Raw genomic sequence first — 15645 nt, 5'->3', positions numbered from 1 at the left:
CAAGTGTGAAGTCACCTAAGTCATATATAAACATATATACATGTTTTACACTTAAATATGTTTTACACTTATGTATAAACATATATAAGTGTAAAACATGTCGTAACACCCATCCGAAAGCGAGCACAATACATTATATATCCACACATCTGAAATGTGATTCAAAACGTGGGCTCAAGCCAAAAATACAATGTACAATAATAATAACAATATATAAAGATCTAAATAGAGGGCATACTCTAAAGACAACATAGCCCAAGCTATGTATCGGGCCAGAAAAGCCGTCATAAACGGTGGGTGTCATCTCAAGGCGCCTCTATCAAAAGGCGCATAAATCGAAATACAGGTCGCTACCAAAAGTCCGATCCACCAGGAGGTAACTCGTAGGAGCAAGGGGGGGATTTTTGAATGGAGACAGATTCAAAGGAAGGGGCGAATATCCATATCCTCATTTAAGCCCCTGGGAGAAACAGTGTCCAAAGTGTACATCCAAAAGAGTTCACGTTGCAAGAGGAGATTGTTTATGTTGCCACCCCTCCGTGGAAGCTGTACGTGTTCAATGCCTGTGTATCTCAGGGAGGCAACATTATGTTTCATGAGGCTGAAGTGTTGAGCAACAGGGCTTCTCTGATCCTGTGTCCTTATGTTGCTTCTATGTTCTGCAGTTCTGTTCTTGAGGGGTCGTGAGGTTTTACCAACATATGCTAGTCCACAGGGGCATTTGAGTAGATATATCACATTGTTAGTTTTGCATGAGATAATGCCTTTAATGGAATAAGATTTTCCTGTATGGGGGTGAGAGAATGTGTGTGTTTTGCGGGTGAAATTGCACTGTGTGCAGTTACCACATTTGTAATTGCCAGGTTCAGGTGTTCCCAGGAATGTGGAAGGAGTGGGCGGGGGGTCAGGGGGACAGTCTGCTCTCACCAGCATGTTTCTGATGTTAGAGGGTCTTCTAAAGACGATTCTTGGAGGCTGATTGAATTGTCCATGGAGTGCAGGGTCCGTGACCAAGATGTGCCAGTGTTTTTTTATGGCTTCCGACATGTCCCTGGAGAGAGGAGAATAAGGTATGGCACAAATAATGTTATTATTAGTACCTTTGGTTCTGGTGCGGTTCAAAAGTTCTGACTGTGTGGAATCTGAAAACTTTTGTGATGCGGGTGTGATCCATTCTTATTTATAACCCCTTAGGCCCTGTGTCCACATAGCGCCGTTTTCTGAGTGCCAGAAGAAGGCCAGCATCTTTTTCCAATTGTTCCCAATGAGGAGAGAGCGTCTGGAAAAGGCGCTGCGCCCAGCGTCTTTTTTTCCGAGCGCTCCTCCTCTTTTGTGCGGCCGCTCTGAGCGTTTTGAGTTGAAAATCTCTGAACCTTTCAGAGAGGCACTGGTGTCGTCACTGGCGCTTTTTCCAGGCAACCAATCATATTGTGGAACTCGTCACCCTGGTAACCAGAAAAAATGGAGGAGAAGCTGGTGCTGGCCGTGTCCGTCTATCCGGAGTTGTATGACATGTCACACAGACATTACCATAACAGAGACAAAAAAGCTCAGTTGTGGGAGGAGATCGGCTGGACATTGAATGTTGCTGGTGAGTTTTGTGCTTTTATCACGCTACATGCACTATGCTTGTTTTTATCTATAGCCATTATTAACCGTTAACCGTAACGTTTTTACGTTATTGCCGTTGGTTTCAATGTGCTTCCTTTTATTGTTAATATCTGATTATAGGTGAACGTTGCCAGTCCAAGTAGAACTATTTAAGGGATAAGTATAGAAAGGAAAGAAAGGCAGAGAAAGAGAAGAAGAGTGGGGCAGAAGGTGGACAGGAGAAAAAACGATGGAAATTTATGAACATATTGGCTTTTTTAGAGCCTCACATCCAAGATAGGGAGACAAGCTCCAACTTCTGGGAGGACACACAGGCAGAAACAGTGGAGTCCTTGCTGCTGTCCATGTCTCCATCATTTAATATGACAGAGGTAATGATTTACTTGAGGTTATCATCATTATGATCACTTGAGTGCAATCAGGGATTGTAGGTGATATAGACAAGTTTGTATTATTAAGCATAATAGCAGAAATATGCACGTTTGTTTACATAGCAAAAAATATCTAATATTTGTTGAATAATTGCATGTTACTTGATTCAGATTCAGATTCAGCTTTATTTGTGTTCCCGTAGGGCAATTAGTGTTGCAGCAAGTAAAAAAAGACAGAAAAAATGTACAAGACATACAATTAAAAGTCTAAGAGGGGGGAGGGATAATACAGTGTGCTGAAACAACATCAGTAGCAGTGACTCAAATAGCCCATACAAGATAGGGAAAGTGCAAACAGTGCGTAATTATCAATTTCTGCCAACATCAATAACACCACATGGAGACAAAAGCAAAAATCAGCCTGCCTACAAGAAGCTCCATGAATATCAACCAATCAGGTACGACTCCTCCTACCCTGTCCTGAATTCAAAAGGGAAATGGCTGTAGGGACGAAGGAGTGCTTGTACCTGTTACTTTTCATACGAGGAAGTCTGAGCCGGGGGCCAGAAGGCAGAAACTGGAACTCAGAGTGTAAAGGATGGGAGCTGTCAGAAAGAATGGCATTAGCCTTCCTGATTATCTGTCTATTGAACAGATCTGTAAGTGTGCACTGTTGAACTCCCAGAATCTTACTACTTGTCTTTATCACTCTGCTTAGTGCATTTTTTGACCTGGTGTTAAGGTTGCCAAACCAGCAGAGGAGAGAAAAGGTCAGCACACATTCAATATATGATCTATAAAATAAGATCATCAGGGACTTATCGATCTGAAACTTGGAGAGTTTTCTCAGACAGGACAGTCGTTGCTGGCCTTTTTTTTTGCAGGTTCTCTGAATGGCAGGTAAAATTTAACTTATTATCCAGAATAGTCCCAAGATATTTGTAATTTTCGACAACGTCTACTGTCTGGCCTTTGATTACTGTTTTCTGATTGGTGTTATTGGGCTTCTGTCTAAAATCAATGCACATGTCCTTAGTTTTCCATACATTTAATTGGAGAAAAGCATTTTCACACCAGTCTGCAAATTCATCAACCACAGGACCATGGGCATATTCATCATCATGAAGGAGGCTGACTATTACCGAATCGTCAGCAAATTTTAAAATGAATCTGTTATCATACCGACTGCGGCAATCGTCAGTGTACAGAATATAGAGGAGAGGGGAGAGGACGCAGCCTTGGGGAGACCCAGTGGATAATGTCATTTCTCATCTCATTCACCCTCACTCTCTGTGTTCTGGATGTTAAAAAGTCAAGAATCCAGCCCACGACATTAAAATCTAAATGAAAATTGTTAAGAAGTTTATTGATCAGAATGTGGGGCTGGATTGTGTTAAAAGCAGACGAGAAATCTGCAAATAGCAGCTAAGTATGGTTTTTGTTACCTTCCAGATGCTTAAAAACCCAGTTTAATAAAGTGGCAGTGGCATCCTCAACTCCACGACCGGCCCTGTAGGCAAACTGTAAAGGGTCCAGTAGGTGTTCGGTCTTAATAAGAAGATCTCTCTTTATCAGTTTTTCAAAGGACTTCATAACGAGGGAAGTCAGTGCCACAGGTCTAAAATCATTAAAAACTGTAGGGTGGTTGGTCTTAGCCACAGGTAACACTATGGACTGCTTCCAGCACCTTGGCACCTTCTGTTGGTTAAATGACAGCTGGAAGATATGATAAAAAATGGGAGCTAACTGTTCTGCACAGGAGGAGAGCAGTCGACCACTTATATTATCTGGACCCAGGCTTTTTCCAACTTTAGAGTGTTTAAAAGATTTGGCCACAGAGAGAACATCAAAAGTAGTATGACCAGAACAGGAAAGTTTGTTTTTCAGATTTAAAATCTCATTACTAAAATCAAAGCAATCAAACCTAAGGTAAAACTTGTTGAACTCATGTGCCAATTGCTTATAAGAATTAAAACCAGGAAGAGCCACCTTTTTATTGCCCTTGATCTCTGAACCAACTATAGTTTTTAAACCATTCCAAACTGGGCCCAATCTGTTGTTGGCAAGTTCTCTTTCCAGCTTCTCCTTGTAATTCAATTTTGCCTTTTTTATTTCATTCTTAATCTCCCTTGTAAGCAGGTTCAGCTCTACAAAGTCACCTTCTTGGAATGCCTTTCTCTTCTTGTTTAACAGGTTTTTCAAAGTTTTTGACACCCAGGGTTTGCTATTAAGAAATATTTTGACTGATTTTTTTGGAATCACAGTTTTCACAAAAAGTCACATAGCTGCTCACAACATCAGTCAGCTCATCAATATCACTGCATGATTCCTTGAACATGTCCCAGTCAGTTTTTTCAAAGCAACCCTACAAGCTCAGTTTGGAATCATCAGTCCAGTTGTGGATCTGTTTGGTGATGATTTTACCTCTCCTGAGGGCAGAGCGATAAGCTGGCATGAGCTGCACACAGTTATGATCAGCCCCACCCAGTGAAGGAAGGGGGAGGGACTTAAATGCTCCTTTGACAGAACCATAACACAGGTCCAGGATTGATAAAAGTTTTCGTGAGTTCTTTTTAATGAGCAGTGGTTAAAGTCGCCAAGGACAAAGATAGGAGCATCGGGAGATAGAGACTGCAGCTTCTGGGTCACTTTTAGTATAGACTCCGAGGCTTCCTCCTCGTTGGCTCTCGGGTGGATATACACAACGGTGACGAATATCTGGGGGAATTCCCGGGGGAGGTAGTGGGGACGCAGGGACACGGACAGCAGTTCAATGTGTTTAGTGCACACTTTTTCTCTGATAATGGCGGTTTTGCACCAACGCTCATTAACATACAGGCACACACCCCCGCCCTGTGATTTGCCAGTGACACCGGCATCCCGATCTAGGCGGACCGGCTCGCCAAATCCTTCAATGGACATTTCTGCATTTGAGTCTCAATCCGAAAGCCAAGTTTCAGTAAACGCCAGTAAACATGCGTTTCTGAATTCATGTTGAAATCGTGCTTGGGCTTGGAGTTCATCAAGTTTATTAACGGAGAGACTGTGCGTTAGCAAGGATGATAGACGGTAGTGGGATGCGCGAGAGCGACTGTCTCCGCAGGCGTTGTAGTAAACCACCACGTCTGCCCCGCTTCCTCATTTTGTGTAGCGGAGCATTAAAGTCTTTCTGATCGCCATCCCTATGATCAGTAAAGGAGTCCAGGCTTGGAAAGATTAGATCCAGGGGAGGAACTGACGGGGGGTCGCTCCACTGCAGAAGAAACTCCTTGCTATATTGAGTCCGAGCCGGCTGATCATATGACAGATGTAGACCAGAGGAAAGGCAGAACGCCAGCCACAGTAGGAGAAAACACACTGTAAACTCCATTGTTCATTAAGAGACACACCTTCCAGTCAAGTTTTAGTCCCGGACCATATCCACCTTGTTGATCAGTCCAGATCCACTGTATTAAAAGCCAGGGTCACTAAAGAAAACACTTATAACACGTACACAGACACAGATGTACTTGCTGCCGGTCGCTGCACGAGCATGCGCCCTCCCCACCTCGTGGATGTATAGCTTAATTCTTATAGTAATTGAAATATTTTATCAAACAGATGACCCAAGGTTGTAGCAGCGAGGAGGAGGAGCAACAAAGAACACAAATCATTGAGGTCAGCCGCTTTGCCCCGGGTACTGCCCAAACCTCACCGTGCTCTATCTCAGGACCACCCCCACCACCCCCAGAGATCGCCGCTGCACCTGCTGGAACACAGAGGGAGAACAGTGCCCGGTCTGGCTCCTCCAGGTAGGTCAACAGGAGTGCAAATCGGGGAAAAGCCCTACCACCACCTCCACCACAACCTCTGTGTTCCAGGAGAGCGTGCTAGATGCTTTGAATAGAGACATGGGAGAGGAGGAACATTTTCTTTTAAGCCTTGCACCAGCAATGAAAAGGCTGGACAACAGACAAAAACAACTCCAGGGTTCATCTCAATGGTGCTATATCAGATAAACACTTGGCTCAGGATCTTAATACATTTCACACAAGGTTTGATACCCATGATTATACAACAGTTAGTTCCGAATAATTTGATTGGACGAGAGGCATTCCATGAGTGCTGATATAACATCACTGGGACATGTAACAGTAAAATCACTCCGCTCACAGGTGTTATAAATATAAATACAACCGTTAATTAACCAACTGTCACACTCGCTACATTGACGCAAACTGACACTATAGCTATACACTATATATACTGAACTGTCAATGATCATCTGATGAGGTACTGATGAGGATGAGGGAGAGAAGCTGAATCCGGCTGTCCTTGCGGTCTGTCTACCCTGCCTTGAGTCCAGCTCAGCTGAACCACCTGCTGAGTCTTTACAGCCCAGCATCTGCCTGCAGACACACCTGGACTCCATCTGTTCATGACCAGGCTGCAGCACATCAAACTGGTGAGAGGTCTACATACTGGTCAGCTATTAACCCTGTCTTCCTTCACAATACCAATTATGAATATGATAATCTGCAAGATTCTCGTATACACATTTCTTTTCTTTTTTCAATGCATAATGGCCCTTTTTTCCCCTCAGCTGATATCCTGGAGAGTTTTGACACCCACCATCCTCTGGTGCTGCCCGATGGGGGTTACCAGTTCCAACTGAGCGGCCAGGTGACAGATTCAGCCCTGAGGGAACAGCTAGACAAGCTCAAAGAGTTCATGTCCACCCTTTCTGACTCAGATGAGGTCACAGCTACTGAGGAGCAAAAGGTACAACATTCACACCTTTCGATTGTTACAGAGGTATACAAACAAAATAAATAATACTGAAAAAAGTTGGATGACTCTAACATCTGCACTTGGCCAAGGTGATAAATCCATAAAGAGCGGGTGCCATAAAGGCTGATGGCAGTCTCAGAGCCCATTGGCTACCGGTCTGATGACCAGTGGCACCCCTCATAGGGGGCCATGGCCCACTGATATATCTGGTTCCCCCAGAGACTGAAATTACTGGGTCAAAGGCTGTGGTGCACTCATTTATTAAGCTAGCGCAAAGGTAGTGGTATCTTGTAAAACTAGACAACCTAAGGCATCCACTACCAACCATGTCAGTTTAGCTTCTTGGGTAGGGGGATAAAAAAATGCTCCAAGTTAGGCTAAATTTTGGTGAGGGAACAACAGGCATGGCCATTTTCAAAGGGGTCCCTTGAACTCTCACCTTAAGACATCTGAGTAAAAATAGGTTCTATGGGTACCCACGAGTCTTCCCTAAACTTGAGAAGAAGGCTTGTTCCCAGTAACTGTTGTTTTTCGGCTAGCCTATATACCTCAACAGCATAATTTATATCCTGAATATCAGTTATGGTTTTAGATTTGGTGTGCCAACCTGAGATTTTCAGTGGCCCCATCTGACCAGCCCTATAAAAAATTTCCGGGTACACCACTGTTCATGACAATAAGCTTCAGGGGGCAATGACCAATGTTTTCGAGAGATCCAGTGTATCTGGGCCAAGAATTCCTCCTCCATGTGCTGATCATTTCGGCTAATCAATATAAACTACTATCTGCATATGTATGCCTCATATCAAGCTAAATTGTCATCGGGCAATAGGCGATTGGTTCCGAGAATGCATTTTGGCCCATGTTTATGCCTCTTTTGCACGCGGACTGTTTACCTGCCACAAAAACGCCATTGGTCAATAATACTCAGACTACAGAGTACAAAACCTATGGAGACACAAAGGGGCCTTCTTTCACATTTGCCGTACTGCCCAAGTACTGCCAAATTAATGGCGTTCCCCTCTATAGTGTGCCAGTTCTCAAATGTGTTATTTTAAATTGTTCCTAATTGTTCTATCTGTCATCCAGGATGGTACCCTTCCCATGGAGGCTAAACTATTGAAGACAGATATCCTTTCAAAAGCCAGTCTGGAAACCTTGTATACATCGCCAGTTGAGATCATCCTATCTCAGGCAACTGTTCATGACCACCAGTCCCCTTCTACTACTCCTGGTGCCTTACCTCCATCACCCCCATCACCTCCCTCTCCTTCCTCCACCGAATACCTGGATGAGTTCAGCTCCTGTGGTGCCCTCCTTCTGTCCCAGAAGCTCAGAAATCTGGAGCTGCAGAGTAAAGAGAGCAGTGAGATGAGGAGGTCGGCTCTGGACCCCTCCTGTCTCCTCACCCCGCCCAACACCCCCCACACATGCGTGCAGATGGCACTGGGGACGTGGAGGGGGGGACACAAAGAGCGGACACTGACATTCCAAAAAGCATGGTATGAGAAGTATGTTAGTATGGGTACTGAGGGTGTTCTGTGTTTTCACTGCTCTAAATACTTTAAGACAGGGAAACCAGCACAAGCCAAGAGTATAGACCCAGCTTTTGTCAGCACTGGATTTCAAAACTGGAAAAAAGCACTTGAAAAATTTTCCATGCATGAGAAATCAGAGGGTCACAAAGTAGCTGTTACAACTGCTGCATATGAAACCAGGCCTGTTACTACACAGTTGAGCAGTGCAGTCAGTACACAGCAAGCAGAAAACAGAGCTAGCCTGTTAAAAATAATAGGAGCTGAGATGTTTCTGGCGAGGCAGGGATTGGCCTTTAGGGGGCATGAACATCATCAAGGTAACCTTGACCAGCTTTTAAAATACAAAGCTGAAGGTGATCAGGCATTCACGAGGTGGTTATCTGCAAAACAATGGACAATATGGATTCACAGTTATTGTCAACCTTTGGATGAAGATCGTCATAATCAAATAGCAAAAACTAAAAAAGAGATCAGTCTTTTTCTACCCATACATCTACCATGCCGTCACATGTCTGGAAGCAGTGCTTAATTTGAGCCTGAACGTACTGGAACGCATACCAGGATCTTTTCAGAAAAGGCCCTGGTGCGTTCCAGAACTAATTTGCATGAGTCTAGAACTTTTCGCATCTAAAAACTACATACAGTATTGGCTGATGTCACTAGTGTTGCAGGGTATACTGGTAATGGTAGACCGCGGTACTAAAACTCCACAGTAGCCTACGATAGTTCAAAGCCAATCACATGACGGTGAGTGTCCATGCGCTGTCCCGGCGCGCCGTTATTGACCAGCATGGACACTCATGGCCACCTGGCACTCAATATGCTGCTGTAGTGGTTTGTTTTCCAGACATGTGAGTATCTTTGAGCAGTGAAAGTTATTATTTATTTCTTTGTACTTGGCAGTTGTTTGTTTTCCACAGAGCTCTACATGCGAGCATTTTACTCGCATTTGCGACTAAAAATAGTTTTGTGCGCGCAAATTAAATCATTCAGCAAGCTGTGCAAGTACAGATTTCAACCAGCAGCAGAAAGGAAAATCAAATCCTGCCGGTTGTGGGTTGAACGGGGGTCACAGACAGGAATACGGCGGTCAAATACAGCTGAGGCTCATAGGGCTCCGCGCCGCAACATAACGGCTTAGAAGTCCGACTCCAGGTCCAGTAATTTCCTATTTCGTTGGTGTCATGACTGCCCAGTAGTACCTGGACAACCGAGCCGTGGCAGCACACAGGTATGTGGCGTGTCAGAGGAGAAATGAGCCGTTCACATTTCTCTCTTTGTGGCGGGTAACGGTCCACAAACTTTTACTTTAGGGACTGTTCTTTACTTATGAAGGGACTGTTCTTTACTTGTCAGGGGAGGAGGGTGGCTGGTTGATTTTTATTTTATTTATTTATTTTATTTCGATCCCCCCTATGTTAATCACTTATTGATGCTGTTTTTGAAGTATGAATAAGTCAATAAGTAATTTATTCCATTGAAATATCATTGATGAATTATAGAAAAGTGATTTATCTTTTTATAAATGACAAAAGGCACATCTGCCTCATTTTTGCTGTGGTATCGTGATACTACTCAGAACCGTGATACTTTCACTGGTATCGTACCGTGGTCCCAATTTTGGTACCGTGACAGCACTAGATGTCACAACCATTCCATTCGGAGTTGCGCAGTGAGGCAGCTCGGGTGCTGTGGGGGAACACTGCTCTCTCAGAGGCCCAAAGTGTTCCTCTACTTCTAATTTTACAAATTAAGCACTGTCTGGAAGTGAGTGAAAGCATCCAGCAGTGCCTCTAACTCTCAAATTACATTTTTAATGTGCAGGTAGTCTTTCATCCACTGGTTCACAATCACCCCATGTCTCTGTGGATTTGACACCTCCGTGCCATGCTTGTTGAGCATGTTGAATTCATGTACATCATTTTGTGCTGTCATCACCAATGTCACCGTAATAATGAGTTAAGAAGGTGAATGATAAACACTGATTATAGCAATAGAAGAGTGTAAACAGTTGAAGAAGTAATTTTATTTGCACCATTAAAATTCTGTTTGAAATGCATGGCCTAGATTGGTTTTAAACAAATAATTACTTACTCTTTCACATAGCCCACATTGTTTGCCACAGGCCAGTGGAAAGGTGTTCTCATATAAGGCAAATGGCAGCACCAAACTTAGCAGGCATAACTGACTGTGCAGGTATACCCTCTGCGTGCAGTAGCATCTCTGTGTGGGCCAGGGCAGTGGCCTCATAAAGCAGCTCCTGGGGAGGTTTGGGGAAGAGCATCTTTTTCTCTTTAGCAACGGGCCTCAGCGAGACCAGGATGCCCTGTCTGCCCCAGAGAGCCTATCATGCAGCCCACTGCAGTGTCCAGGCCTCCCTCCTGAGGTTCTGCTGGCTGACGGAGTGCTCCTGAGGGGAGAGAAGGCATGACAAGAGCCCTGGCTTGCTGGTGGGGAGAGGCTGTATTGACCTCTTCACTTCAGTCAAAAAACAAACAAACAAATACAGGCTGTAGAGTGGCTCAAGAGACTGAAAGTAACAATTTACAAATAATTAACTATGTCCAGATAAAAATGCCATATGCACAGATTCAAAATAAAGATTTAAACAAAAGAAGAATATACACATATATATACATACATATATATATATATACATATATATATATATAGTTTTTACTGATATAAATTAACTATATACAGATCAAAAGTAAGTATGTACAGATTTTAGTGGAGTGTTTAAAAACAATAATGCTTAAAAATAAAATTGAAGTGTTTACAGATTAACCATAACAACTTACAAATAAAAAATAAGAATTAAGAGCACACTCCAGTACTTACTTAGAGAACACTCCAGTATTTTCTTATAAACAGCAGGTATTTCTCCAATAGCAGATGTCCAGCTTTGAGGAATCAAGTTTCAGGGAAGTACACCTCCAGTCTCGGGTAACATCACTGCAGATGTGTTCTTTTAGCACCCACATAGGGTGAAGTCAGTTAAAAGGGGCCACTCTCTGGTAAATGATTTATAAAATAATTGAAATGAGCTATATATAAGACCTAATGATATTTTTAGGAATTGGTATGAGCCTTTTAAACATGTATTTGTTCAAACAATGTGTTTTAGCAGGTTCACTCTTGAGCTACAACAAAAGCTTCAGGTAAAATGGGCCGATATTAAGAAAAAGGAAAGCACAGTAATTTCAACTGTAATCATTTTAACAGTAAATTGATATAAATTAGTGTCTTTGTTGTGTCATAGTAATAACACTGTGATAATAACACTGTAAATGCATTTCACAGATTAAAAAAGCTCAATGAATATTTCATTGTAAAATGCATTTAAAAATGAACAGATTTTGTATGGGTGTATGTTTCTGCACAATGGTGTCTGTTGTGTGTGCATCTGTATGTGAGTTGTGTGTGTGTCTTTACGGGACTGTCTGCTGCTGTGTGTGTCTATGTAGGTGTAAGTGCATGCTTGTATCCAACATTTGCCAGATGTTTTGCTATGATTTAGCTGTAGCTTAACATCTCATCAGGTCTCACAGACTCCTAAGGTTTGAAGTTTTTACGTTTTTGAAGAATAGTTTCAACTGTGATTCTCATGTTTTTCCTTGTGCTAATGTTACTTTCTCCTATGCCCCAGGATTCCAGTGCCAGCTTCACCTCCAACCATCTTACAACTCAGCTCATTAAATTCAACCACTCCAGCCTGCTCACCTACCTTCCTGTCCCCTGCCTTACCCAGTGCCCCTCATTTCCTTCACCAGTTTCCACAATAAATCCACTTCACTGCAACATGCTATACTGTGTCTGCTTCTGGGTCCAAAACTACAGCCCTAAGACATGTCACAGGCCCCAGTGTCAGCTTTATGGCAAGACTCACTGCTAGTCTACACACCAAGATTTGGCTGAACAGGTATCAGCCGAACACTTGCAAAGCCCGATCTTCATGTATACTGCAGAAATTGGCCTCAGCGAATGGGTAGGTGACTTTCAATGATTGTTAGGCAACTGTAGCTATTTAGCACAATGTAAGTGGATTTGTGGCTCCAAAATTGCATCTGTTGATCTGTGTGGGATGTTGAATTAAGCCAGCCTGGTCTGAGGCCCCTACATGGCCCCTGAAAAGAAGTCCCCACTTGCAGAAATGGTAGAAGATTGGGCTTTAGAATTCTGGAGGATAAGCCCACATGTTGGGTGTTTTAGGCCGTTCATATTGAGATGGTGGTCTTAAATGATTTTGGGGTCCCATTTAGTTCACTTCCTGTTGTTAGATGGACATATCATAGTATAGAATAGAACAGTCTTTATTGTCATTGTACAGGGGGTACAAAAAAATTGAGGGTGCTCGCGCAGAGCTACCATACACCACAGAAAAATTGTTTAAAAGAACAAAAACAACACAAGGGATTAAGAAGGTATTCTCTTAAAATAGAGACATGAAAGGTGAAAGTGTAATATACACTGCAAAAGTGTGATATGCACACTTGAGTCTGAGTGTTACACAAAGCGTAACTTCAAAAAAATTAGAAGAACCTCTGCCCATATGGGATCCTGATTGGGTTTAAAATGTTTAAAATCTCAGCAGCTCAAGCTTGTGAGCACTGAACTTTCTATTATCATTATCAAGAGTACATGAAAACTGTGTTAGCAAAAGCCCCTAAAAATGTCTGGAAAAAATGTCTTGAAATGATATTCCTGTTCAGCTTTGACCTCACTGGATGCGTCTCTCCTCTCTCTCAGCTGGCGTGGTGAGTCTGTGACAGCGTGTACACAGTAACATCTAGGTTGCTATGGCCGTTACTAAGGAGGATCTACCTGCTGCTGGACATAAAACGTAGCAGAAAGTGATGCCAACAGACCTCGGCGCAAGCGCGTTGGTCCTGACTGCATCACTGTCGTGCCAAAGCATAAAAATCAAGAACCATGAAGAACCGTTTGTACCTCACACAAACAGTGAGCTCTGTCAATAAAGGCAAAGTAGCTGTAAATGCATGCGTGCAAGCGCGCGCAGGCCGCCATCACATCAAGCCACATTAACGTGTTTGTCTTTTCATCAAGTGTCAAAGTGACTGATCCTGGCTTAATGTGCAGTCTCTTGCTGCCATCTAGTGGCCCTGGCATGAAAACACATTTCAACTTCCTCCTCTCACAAATGACTGTTCTGAAGACATGAGCAAGATATGACTGCCAGTGTCAGGCATAGGTCATGTAAACAACATGTTTGTTTATCATATAGGCCCTAAGCAGAGTATTATTATTGCACTTGAATATTTAAACAATGTTGAATGACAGTAGCCACAGTTATAACTGTGATTACTGTAATACTAAAAAAAAAACACAATCCAAACTATATGTTTTTAAGGGACTTTTGCATGCAAGCATTAACACACTTAACATGCTGGTAGAATTTAGGGAGTGCTGCCTTTAAAGTCTGCATGATTAAAATCCCCTGCTATGATATTCACGGCATCAGTAAACATGCTCTGCTTATTGGTAATGCTTGTAGACCCTGTTTCCCACATTGTTTTCCACAAAAAGGACTAATATGAAGATGTTGGGTCTATACTGCGATGTTGGATTTGACCCACTTTCCCTGTATGAAACCAACATTTCAATAATAGTCCCTTTATTGCAAGGGGTTTGTACATACATGATGGGTTTCTACTGAGATATTGGGTCAGGTCCAGCATCGCACTATAGACCCAACATATCTTTATTAGACCCTATTTCCCACAGGTTTTTTTCACAAAAGGGACTAAAATGGAGATGTTGGGTTAATACTGCAGATCCAACATCGCAGCATAGACCCTACTTGCTGGCAATGTGCCCAATACAAGGGAAATTAGGGATGATGGTTGTTAGACCCAACATCCCCACATTTTATTGCAAAAACACCCAACTTGTACGTTTGAGATCCTTTATTTATTAAAAATACAAAGTTGGCTAGAGAACAACTGAGACCTATTTGGCCAGATATGGGTGTATTGAGATACAGTCATGACCCCTTTGTCTCACACAACAGGAAGTGACTTAAGTATGACTCCAGCATTCATGAGATTATTGAAGACCATTTCCTCACCCAACACCCAACACCCAACTTTTACCTTTGAGACCCTTAAAAATACAAAGTTGACCAGAGAATGACGGAGAGCGACCCCTCATGGGTAGATGAAAAGACTGAGAGGGTTCCAAACCACCACAGGACTGGCCCACATGGAGTGCAGAATCAGTGGCAAAACATGTCCAAACCAGGTTCTAGACGTTGGAGGCTGCAAGTTATTTCTAAAGCTACTTCCAATATGGTAGTAGTAATCAACATGCTTCCTCGATAGCATGATTTTACACATCTCAGGGATCTCCTAGTTCAAGCTTCAGGCCTCCATCTGCTTTGGTGACCACATGAGGTTAAAAGAGCAACTGGTCTGGAAAGGCCTCAGTCAAGGTCAAAGGGCACTGGATACCATCCTCTCAGTACATACACTGAAAAAAACAATTTCAATTTCTGCAATTCCTTTAACCTAAAATATACACTGGTTGTATTTGTTGTGGTTACTTTGGGGGCCCCAGAAGGAGCTTAGAGTTGCATTTTTGTGTATGTCCTACAGCAGAGTGTCCTCTACAAGTCAGTAAAGAAACAAGGGCAAAATTTAACTTTTGGCCCCAAATTGTATGAAATGAGCTGAGACTTTTAGACATTACATTCAGTTCAGCACATTCAAAGAATAATATCATTGAAGTTGCATTCCTAAAGCTACTTTTGGTTTTAGAGGAGCAAGCAACCTACTGCTACCAGAATATGATTTTGCAAATCTCAAGAGTCTTCTAGTTCATTTTCAGACCTCCGTCTTTTTTGTGGGCCACAAAATTAGCATTTTTTTTGGCCCCTAGGGGCCTCCATTGCCACTTTTTTTCCTTTGTATAATGCAAAAAGATCCATTTTCTACAACATTGACCCTTGAAAGTAAAAAAACATCTATATAAGCTCTAAATGGCTACAAATGTAAACAGCAGACCATGAGAGATGTGTCAATCCTGATTCCTGAAGTCCCATACCTTCTGGATACTTTCCAGGACTAATATTTTCCAGGGGCCTTTTGGGACTGTCAGGGGCCATTGGGACCCCTTGCAGACCACTCAGATGGCAAAAAAACAACTGTTATATTTTTGGGCCCTAGGGGCCACTCAGGGTTGTTCAGTGGCTATTTGGGTACCTTGCAGACCACTGAGAAGGCCATGAAATGCATCTGTATTTTGGCCCACCCAGAGTTTATCAGGGGTTTTTGGGGAGCCTTGTAGACCATGAAATTGGTTACATGAAGCATTTTTATTCTGGGGGACATGCAGGT

The 15645-nt window shown here is 42.8% G+C and overlaps 1 long non-coding RNA gene across 1 annotated transcript; it reads left to right on the top strand.

The window, feature by feature from the left end:
* Positions 1-1456: 1456 nt before the first annotated feature.
* Positions 1457-8060, top strand: LOC144461929 (uncharacterized). The gene is made up of 5 exons (XR_013490508.1): positions 1457-1591; positions 5583-5773; positions 6255-6426; positions 6565-6743; positions 7842-8060. It is a non-coding gene; the product is annotated as an uncharacterized LOC144461929 (long non-coding RNA).
* Positions 8061-15645: the final 7585 nt, after the last annotated feature.

The sequence above is a fragment of the Epinephelus lanceolatus genome, chromosome 24, assembly GCF_041903045.1.
Source record: "Epinephelus lanceolatus isolate andai-2023 chromosome 24, ASM4190304v1, whole genome shotgun sequence".
In the NCBI taxonomy this organism is placed as follows: Eukaryota; Metazoa; Chordata; class Actinopteri; order Perciformes; family Serranidae; genus Epinephelus; species Epinephelus lanceolatus.
This window is presented reverse-complemented; position numbering and strand designations above follow the sequence as displayed.